A 16,017-nucleotide genomic window follows, 5' to 3' on the forward strand; every position below is an offset into this window, starting at 1 on the left:
TAATATATTTTTGCAATCCATATGTAAACAAATAGATGATGTATTATTTTTTCATTCATCATTACGAAGGCTGTATAAAAATAAAATAAAGTTAGTTTTCCTTATTTCAATTTATGGGTATTTTAAATAATAAAATGTGAAACAAATGAACATACTGGCATTATTAGTATTGAGCACTTTTTAATATGCTTGTTGGCCATTTACATCTACATACTGTAAGTTCTTTCCAAATAGCCATTAAGTTAAGTCTGTATTTAGCCCGTACTATTATTTAGTAATAAGGGCATACTAACAAGTATTTAAAGCTTTAATACTTTAAATAAATACATGCTAATAAAATTAATTCAATAATCTAAGGCCTTCTGTTGAAACATTTATTCATTTATCCATTCATTCATTAAAAACTCTTTAATAGTGTATTGTTATTCAGGCACAAGAAGTATAAAATTATGTGATAAAAATTTTGCCAGGAAAAGGTCAAATCTGTTTTATACTATCTTACAAAGAAATCTAGTACTATGATTTCATGGTATTTCTTAAGTTCACATATTTATAGAAAAATATATGGCAAATTAAAAAATAATTTTGTATTGTAGTTTACATAGAAGGATGATTTTGGTCAGATTAAAAAGACATGGGATAAACATTCATATTTTATGAAAAATAACTAAAAAGTTGAAAGTGTGCATGTTATATGACACCATTATAATTTCACACATACACCTACACTTTCCCAATACACACAATTCAAGAACATTTGAAACTACAAAGCAGTTTTTCAGTTTATATTTAAAGCAAAAATTCTACAAAATAATGCTGAGGATAGTGAAAGTATTCCTTTATGGATAATGAATCGTCTGGAGAATATTGATTAAGAAATTCAAAGCAATCAAATTGTTAATGTCTGTAAATTGTGTATTTTCAGAATAATTTATCTTACTTTGTTGGGTAAAACTATAAACCAAAGATTAGATTGATAGTGTGACAGGATGAATAAAGAGCTGGTTCTGTGCAGTACTTTTTTCCAGTCTGACATGTTAAATGAAGAACAACTAAAATCTCAAAAAGAAAGAGGCAAAACAGCATGATACTGGTATAAAAATAGATGCATAGATCAATGGAATAGAATAGGAAACCCAGAAGTAAAGCCACATACCTGCAGCCAACTCATCTTTGACAAACTCAAACAAAACCTACACTGGGGAAAAGACACCTTATTCAATAAATGGTACTGGGAAAATTAGATTGCCACATGCAGAATAGTAATACTGGACCTTTATCTGTCACCATTTAAAAAAAACTACCTCAAGATGGATTAAATACCTAAACATAAGTCCTGAAGCTATAAAAATACTAGAGAATAAAACCTAAGAAAAACTTTTCTGAACACTGGCCTAGGCAAAGAGATCACGACTAAGACCTCAAAAGCAAATGTAACTAAAACAAAAATACACAAACAGGGCTTGATTCAACTAAAAAGATTCTGCACAGCAAAAGAAATGACAGAGTGAACAAACAACCTGCAGAATGGGAAAAAATATGTGCAAACTATGCATCTGACAAGGGACTAATATCCGGGATCTATAAAGAAGTCAAGCAACTCAACAAGAACAAAAAGAACAACAAAAAACTCCACTAAAAGTAGTCAAAGGACATGAACAAATATTTTTCAAAATAAGACACAAAATGGCCAACAAGCATATTAAAAAGTGCTCAATATTAATAATGCCAGAGAAATGCAAATTAAAACCATAACAAGATACCATCTCACACCAGTCAGAATGGCTATTTTTAAAAAGCTAAAAAACAACAGATGTTGTCAAGAATGTACAGAAAAGGGAACATTTGTCCACTTGGTAGGAACATAAATTAGCACAGCCTCTGCAAAAAACAGTACAGAGATTTCTCAAAGAACAAAATAGAACTACTGTTCAATCCAGCAATCCCCCTACTGGGTATCTACCTAAAGGAAAGTAAATCATTGTGTATCAAAGATCCCTGCACTTGTAGGTTTATCACAGTACTACTCATATTAGCAAAGATATGGGCTCAGCCTATGTGTCCATCAGTGGAGGACTGGATAAAGAAAATGTGATATATATACATATACACACACACACACAATATATAAATATGTGTAACAGTTTTAAATCCAGGTATACACACACATATATGTGAGATATATATATACTCAAACATATATATGTGATATATATGGGATATCTATATCTGTGTGTACACATTATTTAATGGCCCACGTGTGAGAGCACACAGTATCTGACTTTCTGTTTCAGACTTATTTCACTTGAGATATTGGCCTCCAGTTTCATCTACATTGCTGCGAAAGACATGACTGCTTTTATGGCTGAGTATGTATGAGTGGTATGCACACACATACATACATACACGTATATCACATATGTCCAAATCTGTACAATATTTTTTAAAGGAAGAGTAGAGATTTAATGGTGCTCAACATTATACTTACTGTATTGCTATTTAGAATTGATGAAGAAAGAGACAGTAGTTGAAATTGTTTTTTTTTTTTTTTTTTTTACTCAGAGGAAAGTGCGATTCTCCCATATTTCATTTCCAGAACGGGAAGAAAAATCTGTAAAAATTAGTAATCAGCTCGGGCGCGGTGGCTCACGCCTGTAATCGCAGCACTTTGGGGGCCCGGGCAGGCAGATCACGAGGTCAGGAGATCGAGACCATCCTGGCTAACAGGGTGAAACCCCGTCTCTACTAAAAAATACAAAAACAAAACTAGCCGGGCGAGGTGGCGGCGCCTGTAATCCCAGCTACTCGGGAGGCTGAGGCAGGAGAATGGCGGGAACCCGGGGGGCGGAGCTTGCAGTGAGCTGAGATCCGGCCACTGCACTGCAGCCTGGGCGACAGAGCGAGACTCCTTCTCAAAAAAAAAAAAAAAAAGTAATCAAAGAGAGGTTACTGTAATAAAGATTGCCTATCAATAAGATCTATAATCCAGTGTATGTTTTTCTTTCAGATATTTTAATAGCATTAAAAACAAAACATAGATGTGCACCCCCAAATCAATTTTATTTATTCAATTAAAAAATGTTATGTATTATAAGGGCACAATAAGTGACATTTTTCTTTTATGTGGATCTTTGATTTACCTCCCCATCTTTTTACTCTTGGTTAGGAAGGAGTGCCAAGTTCAATTTCTGTACCATGCCACAGTCCCAGGGCATAGCCTCCCAATAACAACAGCACCACTGACTTGGTCCAAAGTATACCGTCATCCACCATTTTCTTACTGCTCACTGCTTACAGCTCTTGAGTTCCAGTTTTAGATACATTGTGGGGAAAAGGAGGCTGGAGTAGTCTTTTATTTTCTGAAAGTTTAGGAATAAAATAAAAATATGTATTTTTCCTAAGATCTAGCCGTTTTCTAGTGAGAAGACCATTTAGAAAATAAAGCTGCCATACAGTGGATGTGAAACCTACATTCAGATATTGAACTCTGTAAATGTATTACCTATATAAAAAGTAAATTAATTAGAATTTATTAGAATGACATGACAAATAAAACATGAATATTCAGTATGACTGATGTGAAAAATAAGTAACTACAAGACCAGTTGCTTGGAAGACTGAACATATTTCTTTGGCACTAAAAAATAGAGGAGGGACCTGGCGCAGTGGCTCATGCCTGTAATGCCAGCACTTTGGGAAGCCGAGGAGGGTGGATCACCTGAGATCAGGAGTTCAAGACCAGCCTGACCAACAAGTTGAAACCCCATCTCTACTAAAAATACAAAAATTAGCTTGGAGTGGTGATGGGTGCCTATAGTCCCAGCTACTCAGGAGGCTGAGAGAGGAGAATTACTTGAACCCAGGAGGCAGAGGTTGCAGTGATCCGAGATTGTGCCACTGCATTCTAGCCTGAGCAATGGAGTAAGACTCCATCTCAAAAAAAAAAAAAAAAAAAAAATACAGAAGGCGACTAGTATATAAAAATTAATACTTTTAACACCGTGGCCACAGAATCAGAAGTATAGAAGAAATAAGGAAATGACCTTTGGTTGATGATTGACTTTGTAATATATAAAACTTAAAGAGTTTTCTGATTTTAAAAGTTACAATATGCTTCACCTTGTTCTGAATGATATTATCTTCAACAATCTAAAAATTACTTTTACTGTCTTAGTTATTTTTTAATGTAAAGTAGGCTTTTCATTTTATGTATTATATTTTTAGTTATTTTGCTTCCACTTGTCAAAAATTCTTCAATTTGAAACTATCAAATTCGTTTTTGAATTTAATTTTTTAAAGTAAAACAAACCATTGTGGACCAAATAAAATGTTCAGAAGGGCCTGCCATTCTGTCTGTGGTTATTTAAAGGACTATCTGAAAAATTCTACTCTCATGCAATTAATTACCAACAAAATAAATGCTTTTGTATTTTGTCTCCTTAGAATATAAACAATTTGTACTGTTTCTATAATTATTATGAAGTTTAAGATCTATGATAGCGATCGAAGTCTGGGCATATGTGTGGAGCGTAGCACTTTTTTTTGCCATAGACAGATATTCTTTTTTGGACCCACACTGAAGTTTAGAACTAGAATGTTGAAGCTAAGAAAATTAGTCACTTGGATTGGTTATATCCAAAGCTCAACTCATCATCTTTCTATTCAGACATGTTCTTTTTGTGTCCATCTCAGGTGATGTCACTATAATTCTCTTAGTTGTTTAAACCAGCTAAGTGTGAACATTCACAGAAAAAAAAAGTTTTCTGACTCGTGGCTTACAATAATCTTCTATTTCTCTTTCATCTTATGCTTAATTAATTACCAACTTCTACTCAAAAATTTTTAGGTAACTCAACTCATCCTATCAAATCTGTTTTCCCGTATCCTCACAGCCACAGTTCACTTCTTAACAATCCCTCCCTTTGATTGCTGTAAACTTTTCTTTTTGGTTGTTGTTTCTACCTGTTCCCTTCCATTCTAAACTTGAGCTGCTGAGCTGATGTTTCTAAATGATGCAAAGAAGATTTCGAGTACCTAGAATCCTTCATTGCCTTTCCACTGCTAAATAATTTTATTTTCCATTGTTACGTTATCTGACCCAAAGTATGACACCTACGACTTTTCATAGTCTGGTTTCTGACAGTCTCTTCAGCTTCCTTTCTCACTAATCTCTGCCTTAACCTCTGTCAAGTTAACCCTTACGGCACTGTTCTAACAAATGTTCTGTGATACATACATTTTTTGACTTGCAAATGATACTATCTTTGCCTGAAACCCAGTGAAGACATACAGAGAATGGTAACAACAAAAACTGAGAGAGGAAAACAAAGTTAAAAAGAGAAATAAAAGATGCACCTAATCTCCTGGGAAACTAAACTAGGAAAATAATACAACTATTATCAATCCCAAAGATCAGAGAATAGGAGGAAGATGGCACCAAGCAAAAGATGAACTCAGTAATTCTGTGATGGAACAGAGATATAGAAACTATATTTTAGAAAACATAAGAGTACAGATGCTGTTCTTCCTTTAAAAATGAAAAATGAAGTTTAAAACATTAAGGGGCTTACCAAAAATATCTTAAATATTTAAAGACATATATCTCTGGGAGTAGAATTGAGAACTGGAAAGAATCTAGGCATATGACTGCTGGGATTTTATTTGTTGTTGTTTTTTGTTACACGTTTTCTAGTACCATTTAAATTGTTATACATCACATATATTTAAGCTAAAAATAAAGAGAGGATAAGAGGCTTCTATTCCTTATACGTTTTAAGGTTAAAGTACCAACAAGCATCTGTATATTATTGCTAATGGAAACAAATGAAGGTTCTGGGATATTCAGCAGCAAAAACACCAAAAAATAATGACATATGGAGTTTATACAGGAAAAAAATAGCTAAAGTTAAAATCTATGACAGCAATAACATACAAGTTGGCAAGTGGTGAAGGGAGATAAAGTGTTCTAAAGTACACGGTAATCACTACGAAATTCAAGAAGAATATACGCATTTCAAAGTAACAGAACAAATTTCAAAAACAAAAAGACAATATACACATAGAATCCAAAAGTAATCAAGAAATTAGGAAAAGAGAAACATCAATCAAGACAAATAGTAATGAAAATAATGATATAACAATAAAAATAATAGTATATTATATATAAAATTATATATAGTAGTCTATTATATATAAAATTAATCATTGTCAGACTGAACTTTTAAAAAAATGACAACAATGTGTAAAAACGTACCTGTATAACCATATATGAAGAAAAGTTGAACATATTTGTACAGATTTCATACCTAGGAAACTAAGTCTAACTCTGTAAACACCAAATCAAACAGACATTGCTTAAAAAATGGAGCTTAAAAGGGTTACTTTGTAACTGTAAAAGTTCAATTATCTAGGAATTTACTATAATTTAAGTTACTACATACATAATAATGTAGAGTATATCTGAAAGTGGTATACAAACATATATATATATATAGGTGTAATAATAGTGTATCATGATGGAAGAGTGTATTATTGGATGAGACTGATACATACCACTTTAAGTTAAAACAAATTTTTATTGAAATACAGGGTTTTAGTAACATAATTACCAAACAACCTATTGAACATATAAAAAAATACAACTGCAGAATTCAAGTATTATAAGCAAATTCAAATTATTACATGAAATAAATAAATTAAATACTTGGAGGAAATTTCTAGGAACTATGAAAATTTAAATCTTGTAATGCGATTTCATCATAATGTAATAATTTTATAAACAAAAATAAATTTAAATAATATCTGCTTTGGAAATTAAGAAATTCATTTTAATATTTATACTCATGTTTAGAAAACATAATGGAAATTTGGAAATATTGAAAACTGGAAATAATAAAATGCTATATGTGGTTTTGAGATGAAGTTATATGAGGCTTCCAGTGTAGATTTAATAATTATATTAGATAAGAAAACCATTAGAAATTGATGGACTCATTAACCATCTGAAGAAATTAAAAAAAAATAATACACCTAAAGGAATATCAAAGGATAGAAGAAGAAATATAAGAACATAAATGAATGAAATACAAGATAATATAATAGGAAATACAATACAGAGGATCAACAACCTCAAAATTGTGACTCAAATAGTAGTCTGGAACGACTTAATCTCAAACCCTTCAATTTTTTTCGATTAGGAATTATGGAGATAGAGAATAATGAAAATAAGATATTAAGGCTTTATACCCTGAAAAATAAAACAGCCTTTATTAGCAACTGACATGTTAGTTTAATTATGTAGAAAGTTCTAAGGAATCTAAACCCTCTCCCCCAAATCTCCTAAAACAAATAAATTACATAGAAACAAATCTGATCATATATGAATGACACATTGGGTCATCTATTATAGAAAATAATAAGAATAATTCCAAAGTCTATTTTGTGTACTATTCTTGATATCTTCAAAATAAACTGCTGATTTTATTTTGGAGTTTGGATCAGTCTGGACTTGGTTTGAAAGTCAGAGGCCACTGATCCATTGATTCAAACAAGAAAGGGAACATGAAATACTCACATGATGGGCATGACATTGATATGGCACTGTAACAATTGAATAGAAAATCTATTTCTCTAAAAGGGACAAGAAATGCTTTAGCTAGGAAATAAACTGTAAATTAACTGTAAAATGCTGTAAACTCATATACTGTGGGGTGGAAATATGTTTTAATTTTTGTCGTTGTTCCATAGTTTTCCTCTAGAGTGTCCCAGAAATAAGCCAAGTTGCTCATCAGTGGTGCTAAAAACATAATTAAAATGATTATAAAATTTTACTACCTTTCAGTGAAAATGTCATTGGTATCTATGTTTGATCTTTAGTATCTTTGCCACCAACATTTAAACTCATTTTCAATAGAAAGGTTTTTCTAAATTGTTACTATTTAAAATATGACACATATTTTCAATTCACATGAGATAAGACTTCAGGCATGTACTAGTTTATTTCAGAATTAGTAAGATCCTTTTAATATTTCTCAAGAAATTCACCTAAAGGGGATTGTGGGGGGAGAAAGTAACTCCTGACCATTTGTATCCTGTCAATATGTTAGCATTCAGTATTTAATATATTTCTTTGAAGTCAGGCTTCCTTGTATATTTGATCTAATAAAAAAAAAAAATGGGGTCCAGCAGATAATAGTGTATCTTCTATTTCTCTTGATAATCTCCGTTTTATCCTTTTTTCAAGCCTCCTATAGAGGTTGAAAAGTTATTAATTACTCCTGAAATTAACTGCTTTTTTCAGGGAAGATAGCATCCATGAATCTGAACTTTCTAGCACTTACATGCGTCTACAGAGCAACAGTATATTTATATTGGTTTACATAATATGAGTACTCTCAAAAATATCCATCATGAGAACTGTTCCAACACTTTTTGACAAGTTCCTTTGTCTCTTCTCAGCCAAATGTAAATGCTTATTAAATCATTTTCTCTTTCAGAATAATTTGTGCACTGATGGCAATTAGATTAGAAAATCACAAAGGTTTACTACTTTCAATTGACCTTTTATTTCTTGTTAAATATAGGAAAACTGCCTTAGTGTTATCACTTTGCAATATTCTTCCTGGATAAATGAGTATATCAGAGACAAAAGGCTTCAGATATGATTTTCTTTCATTTTCATCTTTTACAGAGCCATGCGTAGAAGGGTGGTTTTGGAATCAATATGTAACTAAGTACATTTGTGATGAAGTCTAAATTTGTTTATGCTGATCTGTATTCTGGTTTACAATATTATTACATAGGCAACACTGCATTCTCTGAAACTGTCAGTAGGCTATACTAATGTGTGGATCAAAATATTTACTTTGTGGAACATTTGTCACTAATATACAAAATCATGTGGTGGAAGGTTAAGTGGTTTCATTTTATTAATTGATTGTTACATCTTTTATTTCTAGTGATAGGACCAAGTTAAAAAATATTAGTAGTTTATACTGTGAATTTACATGGCAATTTAGAAAAACACCCTGAAATTTCTAGATTAGTAGGTGTAGATAAAATGAAAAAATAACCCAAATAAAATATCAAAGCCTTTGTTTAAAAGGCTCAAAGAAAAATAATAATCATATTTTAATAATAACATTGAGATATCTTAAAGACTAATAAGGTAACTTAGATTATATTTAATGGTAAGGATGAAAGGAGCATTGGGATCCCAAAAGGAGCAGTTATTTCAAGTGTACAGGAAGTTAGGATATAAAATATAAAGTACAAGAGTTTTAAAAATTATGAGAATAAAGAGGAAATTAGCAAACATAGCAAAGGGAAAACAGCATTTTAAGTCATTATAGATACTTACAAACTTGAAATTCCTCTTTTTTAAAAAAGTAAAAAAGACAGTGATATAATCATATTTAGTATTCAGCTTTAATGAAATTCAATATTTTTATTATACATTATTTTATCAAACTGTTGAAACAATGTACACAATTTGGAAAGCAGTGAACGTAATTAAATATACATGTTTATTTTACTCTTTACTTAGAAAAATAAGCAAATATTTTAAAAATAGTAAAGGTATATAAACTGAACAATTTATTATATTTAGTGAAAAGAGATTCTGGATATATAAATTAAAATGATGAGCTAGATATGATGTCTTAAGCTTATGTACACTTTAAAACACTCACATTCCTTGTCACATGATGTTGAAAACTCAATATAAGAAAGTATGGGTCCTGAAATTACACATTCCAGTGAAATAATGCTTACTTTCAATTTGTCCTGATTTCATTATTAAATAATCAATAATGCCCTAAACATTTATTCTCTTCTTCCAAGACAGGGAAGTGGCACTTCTCAGCATCTGTGGCAGTTAGGCATAGCCAAACAATTATTGAGTGTGGCTTGAAATATAGATACATACATGGAGAGATATGCCATACTGATGACTAAGACCAATATTATAAATTCATCATCTGTACCAAGATGGTATGTATAGAGACAATGCAACCTGAATCACAATCTCGATATTTGTCATGATAATTTTGTGACTACTTTCACACCAATGAAGTGTGAATAGATAGAAAATGGATGATATACAGAACTGGGTCATCAGAATGTGTTTCTCCAAGCTCACTCTCCTCTTTTCACTGTTTGGAATCTGGGTGTAGTGATTCAGCTTCAATCATGTATATGATGGCAATGCTTTTGTTGGGCAACAAACAGAACTAACCTGGAACTTAATTAATCATAGGTAACAGAGCCATCTCACATACATGGATTGTTTAGCTTGAAACTCTTATGTGGGTGATCTGGTTAGGCTTTATGTCCCCACCCAAATATCATCTTGTATTGTAATCCCCATAATCCCCAGGTGTCTAGGGAGAGACCTGGTAGTAGGTGATTGGATCACGGGGGCTGTTTCCCTCATTTTGTTCTCCTGACAGTGGGTGAATACTCCTGAGATCTGATGGTTTTATAAGGGGCTCTTCGCCCTTGCCTATCACTTTTCTCTCCTGCCACCATGTGCAAATGTCCAAGCTTGCTTCCCCTTTGCCTTCCGCCATGATTGTAAGTTTCCTGAGGCCTCCGAAGCCACCCGGAACTGTAAGGAAACTAAACCTCTTTCCTTGGAAACCTTTTCCTTGGGAAAGAGCTTTAGTTTACCCACAGTTCCGCGTGGCTGGAACTGTGAGTAATGCAGTTAGGGGCTAATACATCGTGAAAACGGACTAATACAGTGGACAAGTCCTCTTTTCTCTAAGTTATTTTTATTTTAGATTACTTTATTATATTAGTTTGAATTGTTAACTCCTTGGTTAACAGAAGTCAATGTGACTTGCTCTGGCTAATAAAAAGGGTAAAATTCCTTTCAGAAATGTTGCTTTGAAAATCAGCATAGTGTTCATTATGTTATTTTTCTTTCCGTGTTGCAAGAATATTAATGTTCCAAAGACTTTTTTCTGTCAAATTAGTTCTGGACTAAAGACAACATGGAGCAAGCCCAAAGCCAATCCATTATGAATACGTAGCATGTGGGCAAGAATTAAGCCTTTGTTATTGTAAGGTACTGAGATTTGTAGTTTTTTGGTTGCTGTAGCATATCGTTTACTCTCTGGCTAATTTAATTTTTAACCCTGATTGATACAACCCCACTTAGCCATTTCATAGCTTTTAATCAGTTTTACTGTTGTAAAATAGGAGTGGAAAATTCAGTGACTGCTTCCGTATAGAGTATAAAAAAAACAAATACCAAATGCAAAATATTTTTCTTGCAGATGTACAAGAAGAATATGTTATCTACAAATTTAATGGAGAAAAACTAATACATAGATCAATTATACACAATTGATAAAATCCAAAGGTAATTGACTAAGACAGTAAGTGTATTGAAGAAAGCTGATATTTAAAGATAGAGCCCTGGGGGTTTTCTCATTTTCATTAGAAAGTATAGAGGAAGAGTTACTAAATAAATTACAGAAATAGGTCAAAATTAATGCCGAATCAATACTGAACCTGGAGAGAAAGGCTGAAAATGGGAAGATGACTAGCTGTGCTGTTTCCAGTACAAACATAAATGCAGTTTGGAAGAAAAGAGGGACGGGAGATGCGTTTGAAGAGGTCATTGGACACTATCACATGTATGGCCTCAGACAAAACCAATTTAGTGTGAGCCCAGGACAAACTAAATGGAAATAGCAGGAAAAGAATACACACTGCAAGTATTTGGAATTGAAAAGAAAACAACATGAGAACAATAAGTAGAGAGGGTAAAAAAGCCAAACAAAAGAATTTCAAGGATCACTGGAAATGCTTGAAAGCAGGAAAAAAAAAATGACAGAGGTTGATTAGAGAGTGGAAAGTGATGAAGTTTGAAATCGTCACTCTACAGGTGAAAAAAGCGGGGAAGCCAAAGACCGGCAAGGTGGAGGAAGCTAGGATTTCACAGTGCAGGGAAAAGAGCACAGAAGATGACATAGAGTCAGGGAGCAGCTACCAATATAGAAAATAGTGGAAATAAAACTTATTCCAAAGCATATATATTTTATTATTCTTTAAATGTCTTGAATGAACTACTCTAACTACGCATCATGTTTTCCCTTCATGAAGTAAGATTATAAACACTTTCGTATTATTATAGTTTGATTGCAAGAATCAGCTAATTTTTCAAACTTGTTTTACTTTATGCTTCATTTTTAACAACTTTACTGAGAAATGCAACATACACAGAGAAAATGTACTTGCATAAAAATATCTGTGTACAGAATAACAAATACTTATGAAGTGACCTTCCACGTAACCACCCAATTTGTCATAAATAAAACATTAGAAGCTATCCCCAGACCCTCTTTGTGTGCCTGCCTTTTCACAACCACCTCCAGCCCCTCCCTACAGGTAACCACTATTCCATGCTATAATTATTACTAACATTTCAAAACAGTTTTATCATGATAACTGCTTTCTTAAACCATAAATTTTGCCAACTTTTTAAAATCTGCTTGATTTATTTATTATTTATTTATTTATTTAGGGATGGAGCTTCGCTCTTGTTGCCCAGGCTGGAGTGCAATGGCGTGATCTTGGCTCACTGCAACCTCTGCCTCCAGGGTTCAAGGTATTCTCCTGTCTCAGCCTCCCGAGTAGCTGGGATTACAGGCACATGGAACTACGCCTGGTTAATTTTTGTATTTTTAGTAGAGATGAAGTTTTGTCATATTGGTTAGGCTGGTCTCGAACTCCTGACCTCAGGTGATCCACCTGCCTTGGCCTCCCAAAGTGCTGGGATTACAGGTATGAACCACCACGCCAGGCCAGTTTTACCAACTTTTAAACTGTATATAAATTGAAAAATTTAGTATGTATTATTTCTGACACATTTCTTTTACTCGACATTATGCTTGTAAAATGCAACCATGTTAATGCATTGCTGTTTATTCATTTCCTATACTATCCTACTGAATGACTACTCCACCATATTGCCATTTAATGTTGATGAAACTTTGAGTTATTTCTAATTCAGAGGTCTTACAAGTGTGTAGTTATGTGCAGTTTGGGGCCAAGTATTCTGGAGAATTTATGAGTGCACTTAGCAGAATTCTGGATCAAGTTTTGTTTTATACTAGACAATGGCAGTGGTTGTACAACGTAGATTCTGAATAACAGTATATTAGAATTTCTGTTGCTCCACATACTTGTCACCAGTTGGTTTTGTCAGAATGTTAAATGCTACCTTTCCTTAATGTTTACAATTTTAAGTCATTGTGATCTTGAACTATATTTTAGTCATGACTAATGGGATTAAACGTTTATTTCTGCAAAGTTTATTTGGCTCCTCTTTTGTAAACATATTTGCAAATTTTATAGATTTGTTTTTTTCTTATTTTTGTATATCTCTTCTGTTTTCTTCTGTATGATATCTAATTGGCCCAGCACCATATATTGAAACAGATGTCCTTTTCCCATGAATCTACAAAACCTCTCTCATATGCAAGTATCCAAAGTATGTAGGTCTGTTTCTGAGATATCTTCTCTGCTTTATTGAATTGTCAATCCACAAGCCAAAATATTAACTATAGTTTCCATAGACAATAGAATTTCTTGTTTTCCAGTGAAGTGAGTCATCCTATTTTTCTTATCCTTCTCTGGGAATACTCTAGGAATATCCTGGATATGCTTGACACTTGCATTTTCCTGCAGATTTTAGACCCCAGCTTGTCAATTTTCACGTGCACAAATCATTAGATATCAGTTGACATCATACTGTGTACATCAATTGGGGTAAAGATTATATATATATAACATAAAGTCTACAGCACATCAATATATCCATTTATTGATACATATTTTAAATTACTCCCAGTAAAGGTTTCCGTTTTTCCCTGTACAGGGCTTGCAAATCTGGTATTAGATATATTTTTAGGTAAATAGTAGTTTTATGCTAATGAAATGTTAACGGTTTTGTAGCTGTTATTGTTGCTGAGACATATGGAACTACAAATAAGTTCTGTATTGATTTTTAAGCTCTTCTTAGTTTTAATGCTTCATTAGCTGTTTTCTATGTACACAGTCATATAATCTCCAAATAATAACAGATTGCATTCCTTCTTTTCCAATCCATATATATTATATTAATTTTTCTAGCCTCATGTATTGGCCATGCCATTTAATAAAATGCCAATAGGCATCAAGAGAAACTTTGGAAAAGTTTCCTAGAAACTCTTATGCAAGTACCTAAAAAGTCTCTAGGAAAATATTTCTAAGGCCTATCAAAAATAATGCTTGCTGCAGGTTTTATTGCAGACAAGCTTTAACAGAATAAAGAAGTCCCCTATATTAGTTTACCATGAGTTTTTTTTAATCTTGAATGGATGTTAAATTTTATTAAGTGGCTTTTCATTGCATATGTGAAAATAATTTTATATATTATATATATTATTTTCAACAGTTATTATGGAAAGTTTTTCTTATTAAATGTCTCATCAAATTAATTACAATTAATTTGACATCAATTTCTATTACCTGGAATAGTTTAGGATTTTTGCATATATGTTCAATGGCAAGATCAGACTTAATTATTCTCTCAGTGTTGTTTCTGCCAGGTGTTGCTATATGCTTTATGGTAACTTCATAAAACTATGTGAGTAATCCTGCTTTTCTATTCTAAAAGATATGTATAACCTTGGAATTCCTCCTTTCCTAGGTTTTTTTTTTTTTTTTTTAAGCTGGATGCTTATAACAATTCACCAATGAAGCCACTGCACCTGTATATTCTTCATGGAAATATTACTAACTACTAAATTTCCTAAAAATATAATACTATAGATGTTTCTCAATTCATCTGGAGACAGTTTTGCTAAGTGTTTTTTATAGCAATTGTTTATTTTAATCTAAGTTTCAAATTTTTGATATATGCCTCTTCTGTGGGGGTAAAGACCTTTGAAAATCCATCCCTCCATAAAAGCAAAATAAAAATAAACAACATTTGACAAAATTGCCTTTTTTAAAAGCATGGAAATTAAATTAAAGACTTGCAACAATTTTAGCAGTATTTCTTCAAGAAATGCTTCTGAATCTTGATAAGAACATTGAGCTTTGTGGCATTTAACTTTCCCTATTCTCATCTCACTCCCCAGCTCCATAGGATTCTTGAAAAACAGCACACCTGCAACCATGGCATTTGTAAAACCTTGTGACATAGAAGCCACTAAAAGGGGCAGACCAAGTTTATAGGCCCTCAAAAACTTCATCCACAGAAAACTGAGGATGACCCCATTCATAGGGCTTATTGTTATTCAACCTGATTCAGAGCTTACTCAGTGGCAAAAACTCTATCCCCAGGATGTTTCCCAAAAATAGTTAAGTGGCAATTGTTTAACACTACGGCAGCTTGAAATGATTGATATCAGTTAGAGAAAAAAAAATAGAAGAAGTTGTCCAAAATGTATGTACACAATCAAATTCAGAATACCACAGTACTGTAATGATGAAGTATAAATCACTACATCCTTAATAGAAAGGTTAAAAGACAAAAATAATATAAATAATAGCTACAATAACTTAAGAGACATGCAATATAAAAAGATGTAAATTGTGTCATCAAAGTTTCAAAATATGGAGGGAGGAGTAGTGTAGAGGTTTTTCGTGTTTTTTTTTAAAATCTGAATTATATCATTCTCAGCTTAAAACAGCCTGTTATAAATATTAGATATATTTTATAAGCCTCATCATAATCACAACCATAGTAGATGCACAAAAACTAAGAAACAAGGAATCAAAATATACCACTAAGAAAGCCACAACATAAGAAAACAATACAGAAAGTTTCTAAAAAACAACTTGAAAGAAATTAACAGAATTGCAATAGTAAGTTTTTAACCTATTAATAACTACCTATAATGTAAACATTTAATTCTTCAATCAAAGATATAGTGTGACTTAATAGATTTTAAACAAATAAAAACCAAAACAAGACTCAAATATTTGCAACCTAAAAGAGACTCACTTTAGCTTTAAAGA

The sequence above is a fragment of the Piliocolobus tephrosceles genome, chromosome 5, assembly GCF_002776525.5.
Source record: "Piliocolobus tephrosceles isolate RC106 chromosome 5, ASM277652v3, whole genome shotgun sequence".
NCBI classification, from domain to species: domain Eukaryota; kingdom Metazoa; phylum Chordata; class Mammalia; order Primates; family Cercopithecidae; genus Piliocolobus; species Piliocolobus tephrosceles.